Below are 15,094 nucleotides of genomic sequence, written 5' to 3' on the forward strand. Positions count from 1 at the left end.
GTCGAAGGGCATCTTGACGGACATGAAAACGCCTTCCCCTGTTCTCGATCAGGCACATGGGAGATGACATGCAGAATTTGGAGGCCATTGCTCACAGCCTGGAAGAGCTGCAGTTGGGATGAGGAGAAAGAGACAGAAACACCACCAAGAGTCACCAGTGGATATATTTCACAGCAATACACAGTGTTCCCTAGCAGGAGTTTTCTGGGGATTCTGGAACTGCAGCTATTTTAACAGGACACAGGTGTTTTATTATTAATAATAATATTTATTTATAAAGAGCCATCAATTTTCATGGCGCTGTACAGAATAAAACAAAACAAGACAATCTGCCATATGGCTTACAATCTAAAATCATTGTTTCCTGAGGGAAATTCCCATGCTTGAAGAATATGAGCACAGGGACTTATTGGCCACCAGCCAGGAAATCCCTTCCACATTGAAGGCTATACCAAATAACCTGATGGCTATGTGCTACCTCCAGTATCACGGAGTAAGTCAATATGCACCAGTTGCTAGGGAACATGGGTAGGAGGGTCCTGTTGCACCCATGTCTTGCTTGTGGGTTCCTGTTCAACAATTGGTTGGCCACTGTGTGAACAGAGCACTGGACTAGATGAACCCTTGGTCTGATTCAGCCTCAGGGCTCTCCTGATGTTATTACATCCCTAACCCCTGTGTCCTGGCCACAGAACCCCTGCATTCCACAGAGGACTCTGGGGTGGCCGACATTCTAGGCATGGTTCACTCAAGGTCCTCTTGGTTTGGACCAGTGCTCTGGTACAATCCAGCAGGGCATTTTGGCATGGGAGGCAGCAAATCCAAAGGACCCACTTCTCCTCTTCCCAGCAAACAAACAGAAAACAACACTCACAATGACAAATGACATTAATGACAATATACTGACCTTTAACATCATGGAAAATCTGCCCAAGGTCGCTGCCTCACAATAAATGCCATGTTCTCACAAAGGATGAATCTTTGCTCCCGGAGGGTGCCAGTGGCATTGTGTGTGCGTGAGGGAATTCCCCATATTAGGCATTTATAAGTGAAACTGAGGGAACTCACAGCCCATCATAAACAAGTTACACAGAAAGAAGGCTGCTTCAAAACGTTGGATGAGGGGAGGCTTGATCAGACCACGAGAGATGGAACGGGGAAGAGGCAACACTGCTAATTCAATTATGGCCTGTCTATCTTGCCAGTGGGACATTGGGAGATGATGCACACACCCCCAAAGCTCTAGATCTTCCAAACCATTAGTTTCTTGTGTCTGACATCCTATACAGCCCATCCTATCCGCCTTCAATTCACACATGGTTTATTACAATCCCAGCCCGATTCATACTAAAGTTCCATCACCCGCTCCCTACCGTCACTTCTCCGCCCGTGTTTTCCTTCCTCAAGTTACCTCCCCTTTCAAAAGAGAAAGTACAGAAGGAGCACAAGGCCCATAGAGTCGGCTGTTCTAATGGCGCTGCTTCTCCCGTACACAGCAGGAGAGAGCAGCAATTCCGAGTTTATAAAAAAAAAAAATCGGACTTAATGAGGTTGGGTTTTTTTTGGTGGCGCAAGGAAGGCGGCAGGAGGTAGAGTCATGTGAGGGACCTGAGCAAGCTCCCTGAGTGCCCGATCTACACCAAGCAGGATATAACACTTTTAAAACGGTATGAAAACTGCATATGTAATGTGTCCGGGCCTGAACAGTTGTCATAACCATTATAAACCATTTTAAGCAGTAGTGTAGCTGCTGCCCAGGAATGAGCGTGCAATAAAACGCTGGTCGGATGGCACTTCTAGACTGTGGAGAACCTGGGCAGGGGGCCCTGCCTCGCTTGCGCGACATCCCCACATGGACCGACCCCCCCCCACCGCCCCATTCCCCCTTGTTCCTTCCCTTCCCCACCTCGAGGCTCCCAGGTTAGCACCAGACCAGCCTGGGCGACGCAGGTGGCCCACGCGTTTCGACGCCCAAGGAGGAGGCAGGAGTGCGCCCAACGTGGCCGCAGCCCACCCTCAGAATGCATGGCTGGCTCAACCGGCAACTGGCCGCCCCTTCCTGGCGCTCCTCTGCCTCCAGGCTGGTCCGGCAGCCCGATCCCGTGCGCACGGGGCGCTCCGAAGCAAGGCCCACAGACTCCGTGGGCACTTTCGCAGGAACGCAGCCTCCATCCTCCCAGGCAGCAGTGGGAGAGCCTGGAGAACGCCCCAGGCGCACGCGGCGCGGCGGAGAGCAGGGATTCCGGCCCGGCAGCCCGCACCTGCCCCAGAGGAATGCAGGAAGACGGGGCTGCCGGGGGCTGCGGGGTTCGTGGCTCACCTCCCCGGCAGGTGACGACGGCCGTTCCCGGGCCACCTTATTTATTTATTTATTTATTTAATTACATTTATATACCGCCCCACAGCTGAAGCTCTCTGGGCGGTTTACAACATTTAAAAATAGTAAACATTAAAAGTATACAATTTAAACACACACACACACACACACACACACACACACACACACACATAAAAACAGTATAAAAACAACAGTATCCATTTAAAAACAACACCTTCTCAGCCCCTGGCACCTCCGCTTCGTTTGCCTGGCTTTGAGGCTCGCAGAAACCGAAAGCAAGGTCTGACTCCGCAGGGTGGCGTTTCTGGGAAGAGCTTGGGGCTTCAGCGAGCCTGGGCGGGAGCGTGCGGGGCACAGGGCCGGTGCCAGACTCTTTTGCGCCCTAGGCAAGGCGAGCTACTTTCAACCCACCTCCCAAAAGAAAATGCCGACTTTGATTTTTAAGAACAGATGTTTCCCAGAAAAAATAAGAAGCACAAAACTTGAAACTGCTAAATTTACTTTAAAGTGCAAGAAATACGTCATGCCAATTATAGCAAACAAATTGGAAAGGAACGTCTATGGGTCTAAAATGCATTATTTAATAGGAATATCACCTCCAAATCATCCCCCCCCAACTCACATGCATGCGCACACACACACACACACACACACACACACTCAGCATCACTCACTCCAAACAAACACACGCATGAACACATGCATTCACTCAAAGACCCCATGCACCCCATTCAAGTTCTGGAAGTCCAAATGTGGAGCCTCCCACCCACACCCCAGCGTCCCTGGCTTCGCTTCGGCAGGCGAGATGGCGCCCCGCGCCCGTCCAGCCAAAGCAAAGCCAGGGACGCTGGGGTGGGGGTGGGGGCGGCTCCACGTTTGGACTTCCACCGTGGAAGTCCAAACGTGGAGCCGCCCCCACCCCCACCCCAGCGTCCCTGGCTTTGCTTTGGCTGGACGGGCGCGGGGCGCCATCTCACCCACCCAGGCCCAACTGAATCCTCAGGCCAGCCCAGCTCACAGCCAACGCACATGAGTGCTGCGCTGCGCCTGGCGCCCCTCTTAGCTTGGTGCTCTAGGCGGCTGCCTGAGTGGCCTCTATGGTAGCACCGGCCCTGGAGGGGCAGAATCCGAATTGGAGCGCCTGAGTTCTAGGGTCGGACGGAGACTTCGTGCCCCCTTTCCAGTGAGCATAAAAGAAGACCTTCAAGATGGTTTGGAACCACATTCAGGCATGCTTGGAGTAGATCCATTGAAATCCATATTATGGGACTGCACCTAAGGCCCCACTGATGTTAACGGATCTACTCTGAATATGAGTGAGCGCTTTTTATTCCACCCTTCCATCCTATTTCCAGGGTGGTTTACAAAAAGAATCAAACAATTAAAAGGTAAACACACACACACCCCGAAATGAGCTTTAAAACACAAGATTAGAAATGCAGCATTGAACAGTCAGAAGAATAAAAGTTTATTTATTTATTTATTACATTTTTATACTGTGCCCAATAGCCAAAGCTCTTTGGGCAGTTCACAAAAATTAAAACTGTAATAAAACAACCAACAGTCTAAAAACACAAACACAAAATACGGAATAAAAAGCACAACCAGGATAAAACCACGCAGCAGAAATTGATATAAGATTAAAATGCAGAATTAGGACAGTAAAATTTAAATTTAAGTTAAAATTAAATGTTAAAATACTGAGAGAATAAAAAGGTCTTACAATAAAAAGTTGTAAGTTAGAAAGATACGGAACATGTAAAACGGTGCCGGCTCTAGGTTTGGGGTCCCTCAAGCAAGACCATCTCAATGGACCTCCTTCAATGAGTCTATCTTCTCACCACTTTTTCTGCAGGTCATTTCTTCTCCTCCACTGCCTGCTATTAAACAAGCCGGCCGCGGCGTCTCATTCTCCTCCTCAACGTCACCATCGTCTGAACCAGAGCAAGGGGACAGGTGAACAAACAGGTGGCAATAGGGAAGAGGAGGAGCAACTCTGGGGTGGGTTGGTGGGGTGTCTTTTTAGTGGCCCTCTGCTGAAGTATGGGGCCTTGGCAGGTGCCCTGCCCACCCCACAAACATTTTTGGTGTTAGGAAAACACTGTTTTATTCTTCCAGACTTTTTTGGGCATTTTTTTTTTCAGGGTTTAACTGCTGTTCTCGTGTTTTAGATTGCATTTTTATTGTATACTAGCTGTACCCTGCCACGCGTTGCTGTGGCTCAGTCTGGTTAAATTGAAAAGAAAGAAAAGACAAAGTGGATGTTTCTAATATGTTTAATTTCACAATGTTTGTGGATATACAATATTTTTAGTTTCTCCATTGTCTGGGTAGATACAGAGATTGTCTGGTTTGCCGACTCTAGAACACGCAACATATAATTGTCCATGTGAGAAGCAATCTGTGTCTAGATCTAAACCGCACAATTCTAAAGATTGGCCCTGAGCTTTGTCGATGGTGATTGCAAACGCCAATCGAATTGGGAATTGCAATCTCTTAAATTGAAATGGCATATCTGTTGGAATCATAGGAATGCGAGGAATGAGGACATCTTCACCTTTGAAAGGTCCTGTCAAGATTGTTGCTTCTATGACCTATAAGAGCAAATAGGAGAGAACATGCAAATAGGAGAGGAGGCAGAGGCAGTGGATTGGCCTACTGTTTGGTTTTTAAAAAAGGATGTTTTTACGGTGAGGAGGTTAGTGGAAACTCCTGGCAGTTACCTTTCTTCAGAACGTGTAACTGTCACAGGTGTGACATCTATATTCACTCAGCCAATTGTGAGAGAACATGCAAATAGGAGAGGAGGCAGAGGCGGTGGATTGGCCTACTGGTTGGCGATGTCACAATGACCTATAAGAGCAAATAGGAGAGAACATGCAAATAGGAGAGAAGGCAGAGGCAGTGGATTGGCCTACTGGTTGGCGATGTCACAATGATCAGCAGGACTGGTTTTTAGGAGGCCTATTTCTTCGATTTTAAGGCAAACTTTTGTCCCCATATAGAACATAGTTACATAACAACTGTCCGGGAAAGCCGCCAAATGGCTTGACAAAGAAAGATAAGACCAGCCGGTAGCTAGGTAACGAAGGTGTTTATTTACAGAAGCTAAACAGTGCAGGGAAAGGAGGGGAAAACGGGGGTTTGACAGCAAAAGTCAAGGAACAGGAACAGTTCAAGGAGCAGGCTTGTAGAGTAGTCAATGTCCAGTCCAAAGTCAAGGGAGCGTGGCAAAGAGGAGATTCGATAATGCAGTCCAAGTTCAAACACAGTCAACAGTCAGCGACAAACCAGTAACACAGTCCAGAGTCAGGGGCAACAACAGGCAAGACGTAGTCACAAACCGGTCCAAGGTCGAAGCAGGAATCCAGAGTAGGCAGACGTGGTCACGGGGTCCGGGAATCAAGACAGGAATCAGAATCCAGGCATTCAGGAACAAGGCACGAGGTCACAAGATCCAAGAGCAAAGGCTTCCGCCAGAATGCTCAGATAATCTCTGACAACTTTGCAGGGCTCACAGCTGCGCTTTTATCCTTAGTCAGAGTGCTGAGTCATGGCCTCTCAGCTGATCCCTAATTGCCTGGTGTTTCTGGTGGAGGCGGCGAGACCGGCGTCTGGTGCCTTCTCCGCCCGCAACTGGCTGAAACCAGGCTTCTCTGCCTCCTCCTCAGACCTCTGCGGCTCCTCCGTAGTCTTTGCTGGCATCAGGCCCTCAGAGCTAGCAGAGGTCCCAGCTGGCCTTGGCTCTTCTCCCTGAGGCTCTGCCACAGTCTCTGCCAGTCCAGCCTCCTCACTACCTGAGCTGGGCTTCTCGGTACTAGGTCCAGCCTCTGCCACCTCCTCCTCATCTCCTGACTCCATCTCTATGCAGGGCATGACAACAACGCTCGTGTATTCGGATGCAATGTTGTGTCAAAATTTCAAAGCAATCGGTGAAGAACTTTCGGAGATATAACATCTGTTTCGAACGAACATTTACATTTTTATTTATATAGATTATGCCTAGTTAAAATAGTCTGTTAACTATCCTGGAAACTAACACTGAAAGCGGCATAGGAAGTTTGACAAACTAAATTAAAATAAAATCTTCATGTGCTGCTTGTGGGCTTCTTAGAGGCATCTAACAGGCCAGTGTTCTTGCTGTTTTAAATTCATCTATCAGAAGCATTTTTATACTCCGCCATTCAAATAACTTTCCCAGGCTGGTGTGGAAACAAGATGGTGGACTAGATGGGCTCTTGGTCTGATCCAATAAGGCTGATCTTATGCTCCAATGTGAAAGAACGTGTGGCATCAGGGTGGATCCTTTTTCTGCTTCAGTATGTCAGGGGAAACAATCCTGGGATCTATAAGGCATGTATGGAGCACACTGTATAAACTCTTGTTTTTGTCTTTGGTTGAAAGGGTAGTGCCAGCAGTGAGAAGTTCTTGCATATAAAATACGCTTTGCAGCAAAGAAGGTAAATGGTGGGGAATTTTAAGAGCCTTTCCAGAATGTTCCAGCTCAGGAAAGTATGTCACTTTAAACTAATTGCTATATACCAGAACTTGGCAGCGGTACTGGACATTTCCCTTATTACTTTTGATGTGGCACACACTCAGAAACTGCAAATCCACATCTACTTCTTTTTGTGTGTGGATAGGTCACTCTGACGCCACCTACTTTCCCCCAGTTCCAAGCAGAGGGATGTCTCATGGAAGGAACTATTGACCTAATGTACTATGGTGGCCAAGAGTATTTCCTGAGGGAGATGTAGGTAGGTATTTGAATCCTACCTACAACTACATGAAACCTACCTACAGCGGGTTCATGTAGTTGAAGCAGAAGCTGCCACTTCAACACATCACAAATCCCAAACTTCCTTTCAGCTCAGATGTTCCATATAGGCAATGTATACTTTATAGGGTTTTTTTTCTGCATATGGAAAGATGTCATATCCCTGGGTACCAGATGTTGAAACAAACAAGGGAGGGCCATTACCTCTTGCTTTGTTTGTGAACTTCCCATGATGCATCTGGCTGGCCACTGTTGGAAAAAACAATTTGCCAGATCAGGTGGACATTTTGGATTCAGCAAGGACATTCTTACATTCCTATGAAGCATTGGATAAATTCATGGTCTATCTGCAGCTGTTATCCATGAAATTTAAGAATGAAACTTCCATGTAGAGAGGCAGATATTTCTGAACACCAGATGTTGGGGACAAACAAATAAATGCAGCCATCTTCATGTCCTTTTCTAATTATGCCTAACATGGAGTTTGCCTTCTTTACAGTGGCTGCACACTGGTTTGACATTTTCATCAAGCAGTCCACTACAACCTGTCACTGCTAGCTCAGATTCTATCAGGTAATACTTGAAGTTGGGTTTTTTGCCCCAATGTGCATCACTTTACACTTGCTTACAACAATAATAATAATTTATTTCTTACCCGCCTCTCCCTTTGGATCGAGGCAGGGAACAACATTAGTACAACAAAACACATCTTAAAAATTCTTAATTTCACATTCATTTGGGTAGGCCTGCCGGAAAAGGCTGTCTTAAATTCAGGGAGAGAGTTAATTTTACGAATGTCCTCCGGCAAGCCGTTCCACAATCTGGGGGCAACATCTAGAGTATTGCATCCAGTTCTGGGCTCCACAATTCAAGAAGGATGCAGACAAGCTGGAGCGTGTTCAGAGAAGGGCAACCAGGATGATCAGGGGTCTGGAAGCAAAGCCCTATGAAGAGAGACTGAAAGAACTGGGCATGTTTAGCCTGGAGAAGAGAAGATTGAGGGGAGACCTGATAGCACTCTTCAAATACTTAAAAGGTTGTCACACAGAGGAGGGCCAGGATCTCTTCTCAATCCTCCCAGAGTGCAGGACACGGAATAACGGGCTCAAGTTACAGGAAGCCAGATTCCGGCTGGACATCTGTAAAAACTTCCTGACTGTTAGAGCAGTACGACAGTGGAACCAATGACCTAGGGAGGTTGTGGGCTCTCCCACCCTAGAGGTATTCAAGGGGCAGCTGGACAACCATCGGGCATTCTTTAAGGTGGATTCCTGCATTGAGCAGGGGGTTGGACTCGATGGCCTTGTAGGCCCCTTCCAACTCTGCTATTCTATGATTCTATGAAGAAAAGGTGCTCTGGGTAACAGTTGTCCACCTAGTTTTGGCTGACTGAAGTAAGTTCTCCCCAGAGGACCTGAGTGTGCGGGGCAGACTGTATGGGAGAAGGCGATCCCGCAGGTAACCTGGACCCAAACCATGGAAGGCTTTAAATGTAATGACCAACACTTTGTACTTTGCCCGGAAACTAATTGGCAGCCAGTGGAGTGATTTTAATGTTGGGGTAATATGTTCACCCGTAGATGTACTGGTGACAACCTGGCTGCCATAATTTGTACTAATTGAAGTTTCTGAACTAGGTGCAATGGTAGCCCTATGTACAGCGCATTGCAGAAGTCGAGACTTGAGGTTACCAGCGCGTGTACTACTGTCTTTAAATCTTTTAACTCTAGAAAAGGGCGCAGCTGGCGTAACAGCTGAAGCTGATAGTAGACACTCCTGGCTGTCGCATCTATCTGGGCTGTCATTTGGAGCGCCAGATCCAAGGGCACCCCCAAACTGCGAACGCAGTCTTTCACGGGGAGTGTAACCTCATCCAGAACTGGTTGACATACCTCCAAACCCCAGTTGGGGCCTTTGACAGTAAGCACCTTCATCTTGTCTGGATTCAGCTTCAGTTCCCCCCCCCCCCCCGCTCATCCAGCCCATTACTGCCTCCAAGCATTAATCCAGGAGAGACACACTATCCTTAGCTAATGCTGTTATCGAATGCATAGAGAAATATATTTGGGTGTCATCAGCATACTGATAGCACCCTGCCCCATGCCTCTGGATGATCTCTCCCAGTGGTTTCATGTAGCATTGGGGATAGGAGGGCGCCTTGTGGTACGCCATACAACAGCTCCTTCTTTGAGGAGCAGCTGTCCCCAAGCATCACCATCTGGAACCTGCCCGAGAGGTAGGACCGGAACCACCGGAGCACAGTGCCCCCGATTCCCAAACCCCTCAGGTGTTCCAGAAGGATACCATGGTCGATGGTATCGAAAGCCGCTAAACCGCACCTGCCATTTGAATGCCCACTCTCCCAGTTTGGAGAGATCCTTTCGGAGCTCCTGACAATCCCTTTTTGTTTTAACCACTTTAAATAATTTTATATCATTGGCAAAATTGGCCACTTCACTGCTCATTCCTAATTCCAGATCATTTATGAACAAGTTGAAAAGAATTGGTCTCAATATAGATCCCTGTGGGATCCCCACTATTTATTTACCATTTATTCCTACTCTCTGCTTTCTGTTGTTTAACTAGTTACTGATCCATAAGAACACCTCTCCTCTTATTCCATGACTGCTAAGTTTGTTTAGGAGTCTTTGGTGAGAGACTTTGTCCAAAGCCTTTTAGAAGTCAAAGTAGACAATGCCCACCGGATCATCCTTGTCTACATACCTATTGACACTCTCAAATATTGATATGTATATCAATATTGTTCAGATGGAGATCTAATAATATATTACTGCCTTTGCAATCTTGGGCTTTGGCTATATTTTTAAAAGTTAATTTAACATCATATATTATGGTAAATGTATATATCCCTCCCTGGAAATCAACTCATTACAGGGAGAATGTTTGGGGAAATCTTACAGATTATTTACTTGCCCTGCAGACTCAGTTCTCTGAAGCTCATTTGATACTAATTGGTGACTTTAATGCCTAGATTTGCCCAAACTGGAATGCAATAGAACAACCCACTTATTTTTCCTTGGATGACTTCCCACTGATAGAGGATAGACAATCTCATACAATAAACATTCAAGGGAAGCTGTTTATTCAAATGATCCTCCAAATTGGACTTCTCATTTTGAATGGCTCTTTGTCTGAGGATTTGACAGGAGAATTCACCTTCATCAATCATCTTGGTGTCAGTGACTATTGCAGTCCCTCCAGCTGGATTCGGGCTGATCATGCTCTTTAGAGTGGATTCGTATCAATGCAGTGATCACCAACCATTGATTGTCCAGCTGGAATGTCTAAAAGAAGTCCAGGCAAATCAAGAAAATGTAACTCCAATTTCAAGCACGAGTGTTGCAACATATCGCTGTAAGTGGGCAAATGTGAATTTAAGTGCCTTGGAATGCTTATGTCATTCTGAGAAGCAAGGTGCTTTGAGAAATACCCTGCTCACCTCAAAAGAGATGGAAGTAGTCTTAGATTGCTATGCCCAGATTATAGCAGCAGTTGAACCTCTTTTATTTTGGAAAGGCCGTTTAAAGAACCAGAGGCCAAAAGAGGGGAACCCGTGGTTCAACGAGGACTGCAAGAAACTTAAGCAGGAAATCAAAAGACAACATAAATTTCTAAGGGACAGGTATATAGTTCCTCTACCACATTCCTACTTGGCACTGCATAAATTCTATAAAAAGACAATTAAAGAGAAGAAGCAAGAGTATATTAGGCTGCAATGGGTTGAATTGGCATCAGCACTCGAAAGCAACGATAGATCCAGATTTTGGCATCTTATCTCCGCTTTAAGACACTCTGAGACTCCATCTATTGATACTTTTTTCACCACACATGAATGGGAACTACATTTTTACTCCCTTTTTGATGAGGATGATGAATATATTACTGCCATAACTAGAATTATTTTAAACTTAATAAAACAACAACACCCTTCTTCCTCAGGCAGGGATCTAATATCTTAAATCTTTTTCTTACTGTGAAGGACAGTCCGAAATGGCTGTGGTCTTGTTCAACTAAGTCTTGTATGGATGTTTGTGTTTAACTGTCTAACTTAGCCTGGGCTGCTGGGCCAGAGGGAGGGAGTCGGAGAATACTTCTCAAGGCCGATCTCATAGCCTGGCAGTCCCAACTCCTACTACAACACCTGTGAGTTTATCAGGGCTAATTGGGATGTTGATGTGTTCCACCTGTCCTGAGGAAGCGGCTTTGCAACCAGCCACTTTTTAATTTATCTACATGGGCTGTGTGCCCAGACTGGGAAGACCGCCCTCTCTCGTGCAAGCACTGAGTCATTGCTGACTCTTGGAGGGACGCCAGCTTTTTGCTGACGTTTTCTTGGCAGGCCTTATAGCGGGGTGGTTTGCCGTTGCCTTCCCCGGCCGTTATTACCTTTCCCCCAGCTAACTGGGTACTCATTTTACCGACCTCGGAAGGATGGAAGGCTGAGTCAACCCGAGCCAGCTGCCTGAAACCAGCTTCCGCTGGGATCGAACTCAGGCCGTGGGGAGAGTTTCGGCTGCAGAAACTGCTGCTTTACTGCTCTGCGCCACACGAGGCTCTGGGAAGACCGCCAGGTACTAGCAAACACACCAAATGAAGAGATAACACTTAATTTGTATTTCTCACACAGTTCAAAACATAAAGAAACAGAACAGTCTTTCTGTGCTTACGCCAAAGTCAAAGCCAGTCCATAAATCCATCCAGTTGTCATAAAGGGCACGGGAGAGAGGGTCACGAAAGTCCACAAAGCCAGTCCGAGTTCCAAAGGGCAGGAGGGAGTCACAGAGTCCAAGAAGTCCATAGTCCAACCAGTATAGCAGAAACACGACAAGGCCAAGGTTTCAAGGTCCAGAGCTTTCTCAGGCAAACCAGATTAAGTCTGACAAGATCCTGGCCTGCGCACTGTTACTTAAATACCCAAGCCCAGAATCACAGCTGTTCCCTGTTTATCTGGCGTTTAGTAGCAATACGCTTGGATCTGCGTAGCGCCTCCTTCTCTGCCCTTTGTTGTTTGGACGATGGCACCGGTAAGATGTTTGTCTGCGCTTCCTCTAAGGCTGAGCTGGAGGGAGCCTCTGCTGGCTGCTGCCCAGCCATGCTGGTACTGGGTCCAGCCTGCGGCTCTTCATCCCCAGACTCCTCATCATCAGATACCTCACAGTTCCTAACACTACTCCCCTCTCCATAATCCCCTCCTGCCGCCCTAGCCGGGCCAGGCTTTGAAGGGTAGTTATTGTGAAAGTCCTGCACCAAGAGAGGAGCATGAACATCCCCAGCATTCTCCCAGGAGCGCTCCTCCGGCCCATACCCCAGCCAGTCTATCAAATACTGCAACCGCCCCTGATGTCTCCGAGAGTCTAGGACCTGTGCAACTTCATACTCCTCCTCCCTATCCACTAAAACCGGGACTGGAGGAGCCTTTGAGCCAGCATCCGGCCTCACCCCTGCTGCTGGGACCAATAGGGAGCGATGAAACACTGGGTGAATACGGAACGTCCGAGGCAGCTGCAACCGGAAAGCCACTGGATTGACCTGTGCTGTCACTAAAAAAGGGCCGATGAAGCGGGCGTCCAACTTCCTACAAGGTCGATGCCGTGGAAGATTCCGCGTCGACACCACCTGTGGGAAAGAACGTAGTTGTGGAAAGGGCCTTGCTCCTGAGGGAGGGGGCAGGCTTGGTGGAGGCAGGTCACGGGGCCTGTGGACTGGCAAGGGGATAAAGAAGCAAGTGGCCAAGGCTCTTCATCTTCCCGGAAGCTACACGTGTATAAGGTGGGAGATCCATTCTGAGCTGGGGTGCTGCTGCTCAGGGTTAGATAGGTTTTTTATGTTCGAAGTGTCTGGATACTTTAGGGGAGACTGGCTGTGGCAGCTTTTAGAATGGGGTGAATGGTTTTATGGTGTGATTGCTTGCTGCTAACCTTCCCTCTACACTTTACCTTATTCCCCCCTTCTTTCCTTTCCCCTTAGCTTTCGCTGCCTGACCAGAGCCTTATGAGTTAGTTTTTAGTTTGTGTAAATAAACCTGCTTTGGTCCTTAAAGCGTGCGCATGTGGTTTTATTTCTCAAAGGGCTGGCTCTTCCTGGCTAAGGACAGGGCTAGGGAGGGGACTACCTGGGAAGCTAGACGTTTGGTCTGGGAGCCTACCTTGCAGGGGCGCTGGGTGGACCCCAGCCTTCCTTCACAATTACTATTATTATTAATCTTCCTCAGAGTCCTGCATTGGCTGTAGTAGCAGCTCTAGCTATAGGGCTGACCACAAGGCCAAATAATAACCCAGGCCAATTTTCCAGCAGACAGGTTTCTGTTCAAGGGAGTTAGGCAAACCAGGAGTGGTCAAACAGGCAAAGGAGGACAGGGCTCTTGCAGCTTTCACTGTTGTGATGGAGAGAGAATTCCACCAGGCGCTGCATGCATACAAGTGACACCTGCTAAAATTCCCTTTTCTGTACAACTGTTAAAGATACAGGAGCCTTGTTCATATGGGTCTCCCTAGGCAAGGGCCCACGGCCAGGCAGGCAGTCCAGTATATGGAGTCAGGCAAAGAGTCAAAGCACAGTTAGGCAGTTCAATACATACACAATTCAGTAGCATAATCAAGCAGGAGTCCAAGGTCTGTAGCACAGGGATTCAAGAACAAGGCAGGGTCAGGAGACAAGGCAGGTGAAGCTGATGAGACTGGCTGAGTTTGGATGACACACTATCCCACCGTTGTTTCCCATTCTGTTCCTATTACATCCCCCCAGTTGATTAGTGTGTCGTCCAAACTCTGCCACTGTTTCCAACAACTAGCTGCTGAGACCCATCCAGGCCCAGCCTGGCCACAGCCCTTCTCAAGAGGAGTTGCTTTCTCCTGAGGAGACCATCTTTGCAAGCAAGCACTCCTTCTTGCAGGAGGCCTACTGGCTTGTCACTTCAGGCAACGATGCTCTTGGGGGTCAGAGGGTTGCTCAGTATCGGCTCCAAAGTTAGAGTCCCCTCCCCTGGATAGGGAAGGACCTGGAGCCCAGGTGCCAGCAACTGATGTGATGTGATGTCGCCTGGGTTCTGGAGGCTCTACTTCTTCTTCTTCTGAGGAGGTTCCTCTAGTGAAGGCATGACACACAGGGATAATGGATAACAGAGATAATAGATGGCTATTGGGTGGTATAGATAAATAATAAATAAATAGAAATAATATTACATTAGCATATTATATAATAACATTACTATAATAGCACCATATTATACTACAATAAAATAAAATTAAAATCATACTATCAAACCATAATTAACCTATTATGGTAGAGTAACATAATAAGACATAAATAACTAAAATATTATATTAGCACACTATATAAAATATTACTATATTACTATATTGTAATACAATAGAATAAAATTAATATATCATAAAATACTACCTTGAGCCTTTAATTCCCAGGTTTAACTACATGTCATCTAAAGGTGCAGTTCAAACACTTTTGGTTGGTACAGACTATTATACATCATTTAGGACTGCCAAGTTTGTACACCGGGCGATGGAGGTCCGGAAACTATTGATTGACTCAAACGATTAAACTCTAATAACCCAATATTATATGTTGGTTAACATTGTAATTATAACCCGGATGATTGATATCCTATTAACTCTTTTTTGTAGCACTTTTGCTGGCTAGTGGCAAGCTCGTGGTGGGTATGTTATTGTCTCATCTGTCTGCGAACGGCCCATGCGGCTAATATGCAATAAAGTTTATTGATTGATCTTAAAAATATAATTTATTGATTATTATAGGTTAACATATAAGAAATAAACTTATATTATCATACTATATAAAATACTAATATAATATTACTATATAATACAATAGAATAAAATTAATATATCATAAAACATAATTAATTGATTATTATAGATTAACATATAAGAAATAAACTTACATTATCATGCTATATAAAATACTAATATAATATTACTATA

Source organism: Elgaria multicarinata, chromosome 12 (genome assembly GCF_023053635.1).
Source record: "Elgaria multicarinata webbii isolate HBS135686 ecotype San Diego chromosome 12, rElgMul1.1.pri, whole genome shotgun sequence".
Classification (NCBI taxonomy): domain Eukaryota; kingdom Metazoa; phylum Chordata; class Lepidosauria; order Squamata; family Anguidae; genus Elgaria; species Elgaria multicarinata.